At 43.2% G+C, this 17,487-nt stretch overlaps 1 protein-coding gene across 1 annotated transcript in view; it reads left to right on the top strand.

Annotated features, from left to right (window-relative positions):
- Nucleotides 1-17,487, top strand: part of LOC126185053 (uncharacterized) — a 904,507-nt gene that overhangs the window by 124,180 nt on the left and 762,840 nt on the right. The window lies entirely within an intron of this gene.

Raw genomic sequence — 17,487 nt, 5'->3', positions numbered from 1 at the left:
GGCAAGAGGTCAAACAGGTGGTTTTCCTGTTTTAGGTATTTCACTATGTCATCCATCGAACTAATATTCGCAGAATCACTACTTTGGATAATCTCATGAAACATGCTCCGGTGGAGAAGGAAGCGTTGTTCGTCTATATCTAATTCGTAGAAAGATAAAATATCGAATGAGTGTTATCACCAAGAAAAAATTGTCTAATTTGATTTACAAACATGAATGATTGAGTTTTGAACCGTGATTCCAGTAAGTTGATTCATGTATTTATTGTTTCATAATACAATCTTCTATATTTGTCACATACTGCAGTGAATGTGTCTACGCATGAATTGATGGAGTCATCGTATTTCTTAGGGACTTTTCTTCTGCGGGGTAATTTTGGGGAATCAACATCCATATCTTGACATTTTGAAGTTACTTCAACCCAGAATGATTCAAAATTGTTTCTCATAAATTTAATAGAAGTTACAAGAGTGTAAATCATCTTATTGGCCTCCTCTAAGTGTAGGGATTTCCTCTGTAGTGCTATGTCTAGGGTATCAATGTGACCAATCAGTTTTACTAAAAGTGGTAACATGAGAAAGAAATCATATGTCTGCATATTAGTCAAAAAGCCGTTTGCTTTTGCTCCAATGTCTGAATTGTCATTTCTTGAAACATTTACAAAAAAATTCCTTAAGTTCTGTATAGTTGGCCAATACTGAAGACATTGCCAAGTATCTTACGGCCCACCTTGTGGGACAGAGTGGTTTTATATTTGTAGAGGCATCTGCCTTCAGGTGACCAAAAAGATCTAATCTCTTAGGTGAATATCTCACAAAATGTATTAAGTCCTTCATAACATTCAATGCATTTCGACATTCTGGAACTGCTTTCACAGTGTCCTGTAGTGGTACATTTAAACAGTGTGCAAGGCAGTGCACAAACATAGCTATCTTCTCCATTTCCATAAACTTTGCCTTGACACCATTATATAATCCGGCCTGTTAGCTGAACCGTCAAAGCATTGGCCCCTACAATTAGATGTAGGCAAATCAAATCGTCTTAAAATGTCGATAATACTATCAAACAGAGCCTTAGCTGTGGTACTTTGTATTGAGTATAGCCGTAAAAAATATTCTTATATCTCTAGCGAAGCATCTATAAATCTTATACAGATACTAAATTGCTCTTTGGTGGCTATGTCTCTTGTTTCGTCTGATATTATTGCAAAATACTCTGCGCTCTTGATATCCTCCAATAATTTTCTGAGAAGTGTATGACATAAAATGGACAAAATTTCGTTTTGCACATCATGGGATGTCCATTTGTAAGTTTCGTGCTGTAGCCATATTAAAAGTAGCTCGTTATCTTCACATCGAAGGCGTAATAAAGTATCAAAGTTACTTGTTTCATCAGTATGCCCACGTGTTGCATGCCCGTGCACTGCTAAATAACGGAGGGAAGACATGATTCTTAGTAAACAAGCTAGGTTTTCTTTCATTTGTGTCAGTTTTTGTTTGGAAATCTGTCTAAATACATTGACATTCGATTTTAAGGATTTGAATTTCAGTACAGTTTCTCTGTGGCAGCCCGATGCTTCATGCGAGAGGGGGTGGGAGGGGCGAACCGTGCCATCGCTCGGGGCGGAAGATTTTTGGGGGCGGCAAATCCATCTTGCGTAAATGAACAGGGTGTATACGATCCGGGAAAACCCGGGCATTTTTTCATCCGGGAGAAAACCAGGAAAACCCGTTATAGTTTTAGAATTCCGGGAATTTTTCATTGTTTTAGTTTTCAGTTAAATTTTTTAAATTCTGACTGGTAAGAACCGATACTCTAAAAAAAGATATTACTGTATCCCGCTACTTCAACAATAAAGCATAAACGAGAGGGAAAAAAACGAAAATAACTTAAATTGCGAAGGAAATGCGTCGTATACAACAACGACACACACTGCTCATGCAAGCGTCTGCCAATTGAAAATGTGTCAAAGGAAGACTATGCAGTGCTTCATAACAACAAATTGCCTCCAATGTGCGTGAAGTCGCAACTGTTTACATTCGATTTCTTTTAGCAGTTACGCGCGGGCTCAGGCCTATGTGCAGTTGGGTCACGTTTGAGTAGTAAAAATGGTTCAAATGGCTCTGAGCACTGTGGGACTTAACATCTTAGGTCATCTGTCCCCTAGAACTTAGAACTACTTAAACCTAACTAACCTAAGGACATTACACACATCCATGCCCGAGGCAGGATTGGAACCTGCGACCGTAGCAGTGGCGCGGTTCCGGACTGCAGCGCCTAGAACCGCACGGCCTCCGAAGGCCGGCTTTTGCGTAGTAGATTCTCCCGCTTCTGGCTACAGGAATGTGGCTGTTGGCTGTGGAAGCAGTCGCAGCAAGCAGTTAGATGCTACCGGGAAAAGGGGGCGCCAAATTCATATTCTTGAGGGAAAAAAGCTTGTTTCACAAAGCGCCTAGCATCCAGCGCACGTTTGTCTATCGATTATTCAGATGATTTTGAAACCCTTCCCAGTTGGTTTTGGAACATTTTTGAATACATTTAAAGTTGATTTCTGAATGAATCATAAGTTGACTTTTGAATGCACGCATAGTGTACGTGATGTCTCTGTCAGGAGAATACTCGTCGCATCTAGAAATAAACTTTACGCAGACAAAAGAGGACGGGGCTATACGAGCTGAGGGAGTAAAGCCGAACGGATGAATGCCAATCACTGTCTGATTATGTGGTTGATTGGGTTTGCGAATGATCAGCATTGTTATAATTACTAGCGAAATCCATAGATTCAGAATATCAGAATGGAAATAAACGACTGACAGGAATAACAGGTAAGAAATATTACGTATTATCTTCTCGGTGTATCCAAGAAACTGAAATTTTGACGGAAAATTTTTGGCCAGATTGCTACACTAGTAATCAGCAGTAGTACAGTCCCGGTCTAGCAGCCGCGTAAGTTCTATTCTGGGAGTAACGCGGAAAACGTGTTGTTCGAACACGTAAATAACGCCTAACCGGAAAATAATCGTGGGATAACTAAGCCTGTGATTCTGGCAGGACTAGTGAAGTTAATCGGCGAACAGATTTTGACAGTGGCAGGAATAGCTACAGAATTGGTGATGACAAGATTGATTGTTAGAACGGGGAAGGAGAAGAAATGGGGACTTCACACAAATTATGGAAGAATAAGACGTCTCCAAATTTATATAAAAATTTCGGAATACTACTTTTCGATCTCATGCTTGAGAAGCTGGTGCGTATGAATGAAATGTGAAACTATTTCCTAACATAAATCTTTTTGCTTGTATGTAGAGGGCCTAATAGGCATTTGATATTGGTACTTCGTGGATTATATTCTGTCGTGTTATAAAAATGGCCATATGTGCCAAAAGTCTCGTTTATTTGGTGTGTTACAAAATTGCTGTCATATTAGAAAGGCCTATTTTGTTTTATCTAGCAGACAGTGACAAAATAGACGTAATCAGATCGAGAAACCACACAGTCTTGGGTATTATTGTATTAACAGCTTTTTGAGTATTAGATAGCGACATTTAGATTTTTCATGTAGCAAAACGTTTGACTAACATTGATCAGGTAATAGATTCTTTCGCAGAAAGGGAAGCACACCATGTAAAGCTGTAGCAAGATTAGTGAGAAAAAAATGCTAGGAGCTAAGGTTTGAAGAAATGTGTAATTTCTTGCTTATCTCTTGTCAGTATTGGTTTTATATATCCTATATTTAATTTTATGTCACACAGAACAGCAAGTTATTAACTAATAGGCAATAAAGAGTTCAGATTTTCTGAAGAGTTCTTGTTCTTTCGATTACAAATAATCCCATCCGCTGTTAAATGCGAGATTTTTTTTTTAAGGGGCAGGCTGTCAAACCGGCCGATGGGAGCAGGAGAGGCACCACAGGACATTTCAATTTCCACTCTCCTGAATATAGTTTGGTCGTGCGGCAGAAAAATGCTTTATGAAGAGGCGTGGCACTGCACTTTGACATACTTAGACCAAATAATATGTCTTACATTTCCTCGATTACATATGTTTTATGTTTCAGACTTTTCATCTACATCCATACTCCGCAAGCCACCTGACGGTGTGTGGCGGAGGGTACCTTGAGTACCTCTATCGGTTCTCCCTTCTACTCCAGTCTCGTATTGTTCGTGGGAAGAAGGATTGTAGGTATGCCTCTGTGTGGGCTCTAATCTCTCTGATTTTATCCTCATGGTCTCTTCGCGAGATATACGTAGGAGGGAGCAATATACTGCTTGACTCTTCGGTGAAGGTATGTTCTCGAAACTTTGACAAAAGCCCGTACCGAGCTACTGAGCGTCTCTCCTGCAGAGTCTTCCACTGGAGTTTATCTATCATCTCCGTAACGCTTTCGCGATTACTAAATGATCCTGTAACTAAGCGCGCTGCTCTCCGTTGGATCTTCTCTATATCTTCTATCTACCCTATCTGGTACGGATCCCACACTGCTGAGCAGTATTCAAGCAATGGGCGAACAAGCGTACTGTAACCTACTTCCTTTGTTTTCGGATTGCATTTCCTTAGGATTCTTCCAATGAATCTCAGTCTGGCATCTGCTTTACCGACGATCAACATTATATGATCATTCCATTTTAAATCACTCCTAATGCGTACTCCCAGATAATTTATGGTATTAACTGCTTCCAGTTGCTGACCTGCTATTTTGTAGCTAAATGATAAAGGATCTATCTTTCTGTGTATTCGCAGCACATTACACTTGTCTACATTGAGATTCAATTGCCATTCCCTGCACCATGCGTCCATTCGCTGCAGATCCTCCTGCATTTCAGTACAATTTTCCATTGTTACAACCTCTCGATACACCACAGCATCATCTGCAAAAAGCCTCAGTGAACTTCCGATGTCATCCACCAGGTCATTTCAGAAAGATGTGCGCTACAAGATGAACATATTTTGAAAATTCCATTTTTTTTTTTTTTTTTTTTGTATTGACCCGGTTCGCAAATGTCGTAGATCCGGGGCTGATGCGCAGAGCAGTCTGAGTTATAGTGGGTAGTCTCCATGTGACCCGTGTTCACATTTAGTGATTTTGCTGTTTCCCCTTCGTTTACTCTCACGTCAAATGAAAACAAAACGGATATCTGTGGCCGGGAGCTATCAAGTCAATTAAAACACATTCACATAATTACAGAAGGCTGAAATATGTCATTAGTTTCAGAATTGATTTTATTTCCACCTTTCTGACCGTCAAGCATTAATCGCCTTGCGGAACAATGAAGTTATTCTTGTCTGTTTGCTAAAGAAATTTGACTTGTATTAACCTTTTCCGCAGAGGCAGTCAATGTATTTGAAACGAAATGTTTAATTCCACAGTACTGGCTAGTTTCAACTGTTCGGTGCATTTCAAGTGCACGTTTTCATTTTCTAGCAAGTATTGCATTTTGCCTTAATAAAGAACCAAACATGATATACTACAGCACTGATGCTCCAAGAAAATTTACACCCCGAAAACCACACTGAAAAACTTAATATCAGGCCGAGGTCTAATTCATTGGGAATATGGACATACGAATGTGGCCTTTAAGTATGCACTTTAAATGTGCACATTTTAGTATGGTTCACAAAATTCCGTTGCTCTTGCAGTATCCTCTGATGTCTTGTTTCTTTTATGACATAATGTATGATCTTTCAATATTTTACACGTACGTACATACGGGCTCCCTACGTCATGATAGCTACCCAAGCGTGGTGTCGCCTGTTATCTGCGCTCTCTGGGAACTGCTGAAACGAACCTATTTGTAACAGTTCGCGGGAAAATATTGTGAATAGTGGTTTGAAAAGCGTTACTTTCAAAGTAAATATCCTTTTACGTAGGTTGAACTTTGTGAAAGAATGTACCATGAATTTATTAAATCACAGAGCGTTTGACTCTCATTTAAAAATCAACTCTTTGATAACGAGCCATTTAGATTTAAAAATCAACACTTTGATGACGAGCCATTTAGAAGAATTTCGAGCCCTGAAGATCAGACATTTATGTCATTATTAAAAATTTTACTGGCACGTTTGTGTGATAATATCTTCAAGTGTAACAAGCGCAAAAAAGATCAACAGTATATACGAAAGCTTAGCTTCTCTTGCAGCTTGAGACCAATATTATATGTGAAAGCTTTGCTTTTCTTGTAGCGACACTATGTATATTAATTTAAACTGTTAACTTTTCCTGTTTGTGTGTTCGTGCTACTTAACAGTGATGTTGCTGTTGGCTGACTACATCACGTGTCTTATGCTCTTAATATCTGCTGTCATCGGCTGGCGAGATCATGTGACATGAGCTACGAACGGCTTACAAAAGCGCGTCGAAATCTCGATTTTAATTATTCGGAAAGTAACATGCGGTGTTGTGGTGGAATTCCAGTGTATATTTTCGCAATACGAAAATACGCAGCGTACATGTTGCTGCACATCAAAGATATTTCCAAAACGTGTCTTTTTCCCTGAGTTTCGTTTTCTAAAGTGCCGGGAAATTGTACGCCCGTGTATAAAACCATAACCATTCAAAGGATTGATAAGGGAAAGTATACTGTCAGCCGGGAGAAAAAGTATTTTTAACCGGGAAATCCGGGAAAAGTCAGGGAATTTTTTTCCTTGTCCACGTATACCCCCTGATGAAGGAATGTGAGAATAAATTGGAAATACAAATTATTCATAAAATCAAGGGTTTTATTGAAAATTGTCTATGGTACAGAAACAGGGTGCTCCGATTTACGAAAGAGACGAATGACTGTGATATGTGAAAATAAGGTGTCATGTATGAAATATATTATGGGGAAAGCTGACTATGTCGAAAAAGGGGGTGGGGCGGGGGGGGGGGGGGCACTTGACATGTTCGCACCGGGCGGCAAAATCCCGAGGCTTAAGTCATTGGGAATCTGGACATACGAATGTGCACCGTAAGGCGAACTATGCATTTTAATATGGTTCACGAAATTCCGACGCTTTTGGAGTATCCTCTCATGTCTTGTTTCTTTTATGACATAATGTAAGATCTTTTAATGTTTTACACTTACGAACATACGGGCTTCCTACGTCACCGTAGCTGCCCAAGAGCGGTGACGCCTCTTATCTGGCGCTCTCTGGCAACTGCTGAAATGAATCTATTTCTAACAAGTCGCGGAAAATATTGTGAACTGATGTCCGAAAAGAGTTATTTTCAAAGTAAATTTCCTTTTACACCAGATTAACTATGTGGGAGAATGTACGATGAATTTCTTAAATCACAGAGCGTTTGCTCTCCTTTTAAAAATCAATTCTTTGATGACGAGCCATTTAGAAGAATTTCGAGCCCAGAAGATCTGAGATTTATGTCGGTATTAAAAATTTTTGTAGCGTATTTGTATGATGTATCTTAAAGTGTAACATGCGCTAAACAGATCAACATTATATGTGAAAGTTTAGCTTCTCTTGTAGCTTATGAGACAAATATTATATGCGAAAGCTTTGCTTTTCTTCAAGCAGCACTGTGCATATTAATTTAAACCATTAACTTTTACTGTTGGTGGAATTCGAATTTATACTTTCGTAGTACGAAAGTATGCAGCATATATCAAAGATCTTTCCAAAACGTGTTTTTTCCCCACTGAGTTTCGTTTCTAAGGTGCCGGGAAGCTCTACACTGCTGTATAAAACCATACCAAAGGATAATTTTTCCAGTTCCGAGGGACAGTATACTGTCACTTGACACGGAAAAAGTGTATTTTCACCCGGGAGATCCGGGAAAAATACGGGAATTTTTTTTTTTTCTCTCTTCCGCGTATACACCCTGAGTGAGTGTTCTCCGTCACCGACTTAGAGATCCTCTTCAATGGTGTCGCCACTTGATACCCTCAATCGGCCGACCTCCGTGTTACCAGTGCACCCCGCCAACCATTTTTCTGCCCTGGACTCTGCAGACCAACTGAGAGAGAATGCCGACACCTCTGTGGATCTCATGGAGCAGAATCCTCCAGGCTCTGCGCCCTGTAGCAGTGTGTCTTTGAAGGCTGGCACTTGGCAGCAGCTGATGTGACATCCCTCCCATTTTCCCATCCTTCCCTTTTCCTGTTATGACTCTCCACCAACGGAATGTTCGCAGCATTAGTTCCAACAAGGAGGCATTACGGCTGCTCTTGGAATCACAGCATCCATTTGGCCTCTGCCTCCAGGAAACAAAAATCATATCCTAACAACCACTTTGACTTCTCGCATTTCTTTCCGGTCTGCTTTGACCTTCGCCCTGAGGATGGCATTCCATCTCATGGGGGAGATGTTCATAGTCAAACCATCTCCCTGAACAGCTGACTGCGAGCTGTTGCCATCCGCATTTTCCTTCCTCTGTTCACCTTTTCCCTTTGTACTGTTTACATCCTCCGTCATTCGGTGTCACCAGGGCAGACTTCCTCCAGCTTTTGGGTAACTCTCGCACTCCTTTTTCCTGCTCGGTAACTCTAATGTGCACCAGCCCCTTTGGTGCCCTCTTGGCCGACCTTCTCAATCAACCAACGTTGTCTGCCTTAACTCTGGTGCACCCAAGTTCCTTTCAGACTCCATGCACACCTATTCCCATTTGGACCTCTCGTTCTGCACTGCCCAGCTTTCCTGTCATCTCGAGTGGTCCGTTTTATCTGACATGTACTCAAGCGACCATATTCTGTGTGCTACCCGTTGCTGACTCCTATGCCACCTATGTGCAAACCCAAATGGCAGTTTACTCAAGCTGACTGGTGGCTTTAGTCTATCCTGGCAACCTTCAACGAACAACTTCTTTCAAGTTGTGATTGACCATGTGGAATACCTTAAAAACATTACCCTTACTGCTGCAGAATGTTCCATTTCTTGACCTGTGCCACTCTATGCCCAATTCCCTTGGTGAACTGAGGCATGCCTCGACGCAATTTGCGTGCGGAGACATGCTTTCCGCAGTTTTAACCATAATCCTAAGATGGCAAACTGTATTCGTTATCAATAGTTGCATGCACATTGTCGTTGCATTCTTCAAGATAGCTGAAAAGCTAACTAGATTTCATCTACTACTCCTTTAAATAGTTCCACACCCTCTTCCATCATGTGGGCCAAACTCTGACAGCTTTCTGGGACCAAGGCCAATTCCCCAATTTCTGGCCTGACTGTAGCAGATGATGTCATAGTGGACCCTATTGCAATTTCAAACACCTTGTGCCACCATTTGGTGGAAATTTTGAGCTCGTCCCACTATCACCCCGACTTCCTCCATCAGAAATGAGTGGAGTAGGTTCAGGTGTCGGGTGCGCCTTCGTCATTGGCACCGACGCTTACCATAACGGCTTCCGGAACGTTGCCCAGTATTTACAGTGGAGCTCTTCGTGCTGTATCGGGCCATGCAATACATCTGGTGCCACAGTCTTTTCAATTGTGACATTTACTCCTGCTGTCTCAGCGTGCTCAGAGCCTCTGTGTGCTGTACACGATCCATCATTTAGTGCAATGGGTCCAGGAAAACTTTCACTTGCTCACTCTTGATGAAACCACTGTGATGTTTATGTGGATCCCTGGTCATGTCGGTTTGACAGGAGACAAGTCTCATGCCACTGCTGACAAGGCTACAGTCCCCATACCTCAGCCCAGTAACTCTTCCGTCCCCTCCAATGATCTCTGTTTTGCCATCTGTCAGCAGATGGTGTCACTTTGGCATCACCACTGGTCTTTCCTTCAATAGAACAAGCTCTGGCGAATTAAACATCTCCCAGTGGCTTGGCCAATCTCCTCTCAGATATCTCACTGTGAGGAGATAATTTTACCTGGCTTGTGTATTGGGCACTGTCATTTTAGTGATTGCCACTAGTTAAGTGGTGATGCCCCACCACCACTTTGTTCTCATTGCCATCAACATTTGACAGTTCTGCATTTCTTGATAGAATACCCTTTTTTTAAAACCAAGTGCGATCTAATTTAGATTTGCTGCGTGAGTTATCAGCTGTTTTAGCAAACGACTCTCTTCCTGTCAACTGCGTTTTACTTTTTGTGAGTTGTAGCCATATGATGGACATTTAATCCTTAGTTCAGGACATCTGTTGTCTCTATGGTGTATTTTATGGACCTTTCTCCAAGAGAAAGTCCCTGTTTTTGGCTGTTTTTCTTTCAGTCAATTGGGCTTAACATGTAGTCGCTTTTGACTCCTTTTTTGTCTTCGTATTCTATGCTTCTGACGTGTGCGCATTTGACGTTGGTTGTTTTTGTACCCTAAAACAAAACAGAATCATTCTCTCTGTGGGCAGTCCAGGCCGTTTGCTCATGATGGACTTGCATAGACTGTGAAGTGTCTCACAGTACATGTCATCGTTAATTGTTTTTCTATGGTCAAGGGATTCGATAAGTATCAGACATTGGACATTGAAAAAGATGGTGAGCGTCACATTGTCTGGTGAGGGCACAGCTTTGAGTTTTTTAGGGTGAGATGACTACACTACATTCACATCCCTAGATGTCTCACCACATTTCCCAAAGAGGAATAAGCAAATTTCAACCAGTTTGGTTGGTACAACATTTCATACCTTTTCGTTTGAACACTCCTTATATTTTAGAGTAGACAAAGCCATGATGACAAGCAAAAGCTGAAAAAAGCTAAAATAAGCACTAGGAAAGCCTTGTGTGAACTGTTCAACAAGTTCGAAAGTGAAACTATCTATCAGTTATGACAAAAAAGTCTAAGAAATTTTGTTCTTGTACGTATGAAAGCCACATATACGCTAACTCAGTGACCGTACTAGCATAGAAATAAACAGTGGCAGAGAGAAGTCTAAAATACTAAATTCCTTTTTCCAAAATCAGCTCACACAGGAAGATTGTCCTGGAGTCCCTTATTTCATTTGTCACATAAATACCAAAAGGACATATCAAGATAAGTAACCTCAGGATAGAATCACTCAACTAAACAAAGGTGGCTTGATCTGATGAGATATCTATAAGGAACTTGCTCTTCTTCTAGCTACAGTCATATATATCATAGGTTGTTGCAGGATTAGACCATTCCAAATGACTGGAAAAGTTCGGAGGTCATGCATACAACTATAGTATTATATTGATGACGATAGTCTGTTGTAGAATTTTGCAAGAGATTTTATGCTTAAATATCACGATATTGCTTTTGACCGATAATCATCTCTTCTTTAGGAATCAACATGAATTCTGTAAACAATGCTCTTTATGAAACCCAGCTTGTTCTAATAAAATCTTCTTGGGCTTGTTCTGTTCATCCACAAGACCCAGGAATCACTTGCTACCAATGCCCAGACTGATGGATTTCCAGAAGGTATTCAGTACATTTTTGTACTGTCGTCTAATGAACATCAATCTGCATTTGACACTTAAGTGCATGGCAGAGGGTTCATCAAACCAGTTTCACACTATTTCTGTACCATTCGACTCTCGAACATTGTACAGGAAAAATGAACACTTAAATATTTCCATCCAATGATTTCTCTTATTTTATTACGAATATTATTTCTCTGCGTGTACGTGATCACCAACAAAATATTTTCGTATTCAGAGGAGAAAGTTGGTGATTGAAATGTCTTGAAAAGATCTCACCACAATGAAGAAAACCTTTGTTTTAATAAGTAACCCCAACTCACATATAATATCCACGATACTCTTTCCCCTGCTTCACAATAATACAAACTGGGCTGCCCGTCTTTGAACTTTTTAAAAAGTCCTCCGTCAATCTTGTATGGTAAGGATCCCATGCTGCGCAACAGTACTTGTAGGCAGTCTCTTTCTTGCATCTTCTAAGTGTTCTTCTAGTGAAACACAGTCTCTTGTTTGTTTTCCCCAGAAGATTAGTTACGTGAGTGTTCCAGATTTAGTTGTTCATAATTGTGATCCTAAGGTATTTAGTTGAATTGACAGCCTTGTGTGATTTATTCTGTCACTGAAACTTAACAGATTCCTTTTAGTACCCATGCTCACACCTGTCCTAAAATATGAGCATATGGAATGTCTGACCAGCTTTGTGAGTGGTTTGCGGAATTATAGCAAATAAAACACATCATGTGTTAGATTACATAATTGGTGAACAATCCCTGATAAAGTTCACATCCATTAAATATCTGGTAGTGTGCATATGGTGAGATTTAAAGTGAAATGATCACATAAACTAACTGTAGGAGAGGCAGATGCAGACAGATTCATTGGAAGAGTCCCCAGGAAGAGTTGTCCACCCATGACTGTGGTAGTTTTCCTACGGTACTAGAGTACCACTCTTCGGTCAGGGACCCTTACGAGGTAGGACTGATGGTGGAAACAGACGATCAAAAGTAAAACAGCATGTTTCATCATAGGTTGTGCGAAACCGAGGAGTGCTCATTCAACTGTAGTGGCAAATGCTAAACGTGGAAGATGTTGTGCATGACTATGTGGTTTATTGTTAAAATTTGGAGGGGATCTTCGTAGAAGAAGAATAAACTAGCATATTACTTCCTCCTGCATACATTTTGTAGAAAGACCAGAAGGTAAAATTACAGAGATTTGAAATCACACAGAGGCTTATCAAAAATCATTCTTCCTTCACACCACTTGTTACTGGCACAGGAAAGGGTGAAGCGACAGTACCTCCACCATGCCCATAAGGTGGCTTGTGGCAAATAGGCATATATGTTCCTGATTTTTTGCTGTAGTTTTTAATGACCAAATTCCAGTAGGACATACCAGTGGGATTAGAGATACAATAAAAAGAAAATACATTTTTCTAGCATGACATTGCAAGCATACTGGAGAAGAGTCTTGAAGTAGTAGTACCAGAGAGCCTTCAAGATTCTGAAAGAACATTCATGAAAGAAGCAGAAAAACATTCTCAACTACATTTTCCTTACACACAATTTTATCAGCAACCTCATTGCTTCATCATGAAAACTGTGATTGTGGGTTAATGTAATATGAGTGTTATAACGTCAAGTTGAACACATATATTTCAAAACGACACAACACATGCAAGTCACCGAGCAAGTTGACAAAGCAAGCCATGTGAACACGTTAACATTCAAATGAGCACTGAGTCCAAGTCTAGCGGCCGCTGGCTGGCTGGCTGGCTGGCGAGAGGGCTGCGTTGTGAGTAATGAGAGATGCCAAGATCCCGAGTGTCAGGTAGAGCCGAAGGTGGTGTAGCGGCATTCGGAACAGGCGTTGCCGGCACACGAGACCGAAGCTGGTCCGAATGACGCACTGCAACACCCGTGTCCGTCTGGATTTCATACAGGATTCGGCCACGGTGTCGTAAGATGCGTCCTGGACTCCATTTTGGCCGCCTGCCATATCCCCGTACCCATACGAGGTGGTCGGCGGTGAACCGGCCAAGCGAAGGCACCCGCGGCCGTAAGGTGGAAGGCCGCAGAAGATGAAGTAGCGTGCGGGGCTGTCGGCCATGTAAGAGCACAGCCGGGCTGTGGTCGCCCATGGGGGGTGACACGGTAAGAAGCCAGAAATTGGAGAAGCGCATCATCAGCAGCAGGAGGAGTTTCCTCATCTGAGCCTTAAATGTGCGGACCAGTCGTTCGCCTCACCGTTTGATTCTGAATAGAACGGAGGGGCCGTGACATGCATGACGCCGATGATGATGATGATGTTTGGTTTGTGGGGCACTCAACTGCGTGGTTATCAGCGCCCGTACAATTATCCAATCTTTGCTCAGTCCAATTTCGCCACTTTCCTGGATGATGATGAAATGATGAGGACAACACAAACACCCAGTCATCTCGAGGCAGGTGAAAATCCCTGATCCCGCCGGGAATCGAACCCGGGACCCCGTGCTCGGGAAGCGAGAACGCTACCGCGAGACCACGAGCGGCGGACATGTATGACGCCGTGACGAGCACAAAAATCCGCAAATTCGGAAGAGGCAAATTGCGGACCATTAATTATCAGTAACAAGAGTAGAGGGAAGGCCTTCAAAAGAAAAAATGCGGGCGAGAGCATTTGTGGTTGCCGCGGTGGTAGGCGACGTGCAACGGACAATGAAAGGAAAGTTAGAGTAGGCGTCAATAACGAGAAGCCAATAAGTACCTAAAAAAGGTCCCGCGAAGTCAGCATGAATGCGCTCCCAGGGCGTCTCAGGCGAAGGCCACGGTGACAAAGATGACTTCGGGGCGGCGGCCTGTGACGCACAAGGGCCGCAGGCAGCGACCATGTGTGCGATTTCAGAGTCGAGACACCCCAGTGCCCTTGGTGAAGGAGGCGCAAGACCGAAGCACGCAAAGACGCAGGTACCACAACACGCGGCGAAGCATTGTCGGTGGAAAGGAGGATAACACCATCCCTAGCCGTGAGGCGGTAGCGCAAAGCGTAGTAGTTCCGCAACGGATGAGAAGTCTTAGCGGACGGACGATCTGGCCAACCCTTCTGAATACAGCGTAAAACCCGGGAGAGGGTAGGGTCAGAACCCGTACCAGCCGCCAGCCGGTCTCCGGTGATGGGGAAGCCGTCCACAACCCGCTGCTCGGCAACATCCAGGTGGAAACACAAAAGTTCGTCCCTATCGAATGCCAGATCAGGACCCATGGGAAGGCGAGACAGTGCATCAGCATTCGCATGTTGAGCCGTCGGCCGGAAATGAATCTCATAATTGAAACGAGACAAGTAAAGATCCCAACGCTGTAGGTGGTGTGCAGCCTCGTCGGGAAGTGACGATGGATGAAACAAGGAAACAAATGGTTTGTGATCCGTAACAAGATGAAATTTGGATCCATAGAGAAAAATACCAAACTTATGAAGGGCATAAATAATGGCCAGAGCTTGTTTTTCAATTTCAATTTGAGAATACTTTTGTTGGGCATCCGTGAGCGTTTTGGAGGCATAAGCAATGGGTTGTTCACAACCGTCACAAAAACGGTGCGCAAGGACTGCACCGACCCCATATTGAGAGGCGTCCGTTGCAAGAACAAGATGTTGGTCAGGTCGATAAGTAGCCAGGCAAGGGGCCTGTTTCAGCATAGTCTTCAATTTCTGGAAAGCCGCATCGCATGACGCGGACCAGTGAAAAGGCACGTTTTTATGCAACAGGCGATGCAACGGCTGAGCCACCGAAGCAGCAGACGGTAAATAGTATGCTATTTTCCCCAAGAAGGCCTGCAGCTCCTTAACAGATGTAGGGCGAGGAAGGGCATCGATCGCAGCGACAGTTTGCTGAAGCGGACGAATACCATCCCGAGAGATTTAAAACCACAAGTACGTGATAGATGCCTGAAAAAAATGTGATTTCTGAAGATTACACTTAAGACCGGCAGTCTGTAAGACATGAAAAAGTGTGCGGAGGTTCTGAAGATGTTCTTTAGTGGTGGAGTCAGTGACAACAATGTCGTCCATGTAATTGATACACCCAGAGTCAGGGAGCAATAATTGTTCCAAGAATCGCAGAAAGAGAGCAGGGGCGCTGGCAACCCCGAATGGCAGTCGTTGGTATTGATAGAGACCGAAGGGCGTGTTAAGGACCAGAAACTGCCGGAAAGCAGCGTCGAGAGGAAGTTGATAAGCTTCTGACAGGTCAATTTTAGAAAAATACTGGCCACCCGCAAATTTAGTGAACACTTCTTCAGGTCGGGGCATAGGGTAAGTGTCGATGAGGCACTGTGCATTTACAGTGGCTTTAAAATCGCCACAGATACGAATAGCACCATTGGGCTTAGCAACAACAACGACAGGGGAGGACCACTCACTGGAAGTGACAGGAAGCAAGACCCCTGAAGTAGTGAGACGATCCAGCTCCCGTTTTACCCGATCACGAAGGGCCACAGGAATGGGCCGAGCCCGTAAAAAACTTAGGCCGAGCAGTGGGTTTGAGCGTGATATGAGCTTCAAAGTCGTTTGCACGGCCTAACCCAGGAGAAAAAAGGGACGAAAATTTCGTCGACAAGGAATCCAATTGAGCATAAGGAATAGCATCAGAGAGAGGATATTGACAGAGTCATCTACGGAGAACCCAAAAACGCGAAAGGCATCGAAACCAAAAAGATTTTCTGCGTTACTCTGGTCGACCACGAATATGGGAACAGTGCGAACGACGGATTTGTAAGATACCTCAGGATTAAATTGTTCCAAGAGATAAATCTTCTATTTATTGTACGTCCGTAATTGCCGAGTGACAGGTGATAGGAGTGGAGAACCCAACTGAAGATACGTCTGAGAATTAATTATAGTGGCAGCAGAACCAGTATCCACCAGCATGCGAACATTCCGACCAAGGATTTGGACTGTGAGGAATAACTTCCCTGAAAGGGAAGAAGTACAATTGACAGACAACGCAGAAGCAGAATCAGCGTCACGGTCGTGAACATCATGTATGCGGTCGGATTTGCAAACGGAAGACACATTACCCTTCTTTTTGCAATTGTGACACACTGCCCATCGTTGGGGACAATCTTCGCGTGAATGTTTCGTAAAACACCGCGGACATGAAGAAAGTTGCCGGGGGTTTTGCTGCAGTTTCTGAGAGGGTTGTTTACGGTTAGGCCGAGGCTGCGCGTGGGAGCGTACGGCGGCCACGTCGGCCGGCGAGGACACGCCGCACGCGTCGTCAACAGCGCACAGAGGTTGTGTGTCCCCGACGTCACCCCACGCCTCTATTTGCGCTCCAGCGGCGCGAGAAATTTCAAAAGACTGCGCGATGGAGAGGACTTCATCTAGAGTCGGATTTGCCAACTGAAGGGCACGTTGACTCACTTCTTTGTCGGGCGCCGACCGGATAATAGCATCCCGTACCATGGAATCTGAGTAGGATTCTTTGTGAACGTCAGTAACAAATTGACGCTTTCGACTGAGGCCGTGAAGCACAGCCGTCCAAGCGCGATAGGATTGATTCGGTTGTTTTTTACAACGATAAAAGGCAGCACGAGAGGCTACCACATGCGTTTGCTTATGAAAATATACTGACAGAAGTGAGCACATTTCAGCAAAGGACAAAGACGCAGGATCTTTCAAAGGAGCCAATTGCGACAACAATCGATACATTTTAGGTGAAATCCATGAAAGGAACAGAGACTTACATGTTTGTTCATCCGCGACATGAAATGCCAAGAAGTGCTGTCGAAGACGTTTTTCGTAATCAGACCAGTCTACTGCTGTCTCGTCGTAAGAATGAAAAGGAGGTATAGACAACGACGAGAAACGGCCCGCATTGGATGCCGCGACGAAATCGCGAATTGCCGTTTGCTGTTCAATGAGACCTTGCAATAGTTGCTCTAAAGTAGCCATGGAAACCTGTGGGTCAACGATGAAAAGGAAAAATCCCATCCTCGTAGCCAATTGTTATAACGTCAAGTTGAACACATATATTTCAAAACGACACAACACATGTAAGTCACCGAGCAAGTTGACAAAGCAAGACATGTGAACACGTTAACATTCAAATGAGCACTGAGTCGAAGTATAGCGGCCGCTGGCTGGCTGGCCGCTTAGGTAGCGCGGTTGCTGCATGACTGGCAGACAGCGCCA

Source organism: Schistocerca cancellata, chromosome 4 (assembly GCF_023864275.1).
Source record: "Schistocerca cancellata isolate TAMUIC-IGC-003103 chromosome 4, iqSchCanc2.1, whole genome shotgun sequence".
NCBI lineage: Eukaryota > Metazoa > Arthropoda > Insecta > Orthoptera > Acrididae > Schistocerca > Schistocerca cancellata.
Note: the sequence above shows the minus strand (reverse complement) of the source record. Positions and strands in the feature narration are given on the sequence as shown.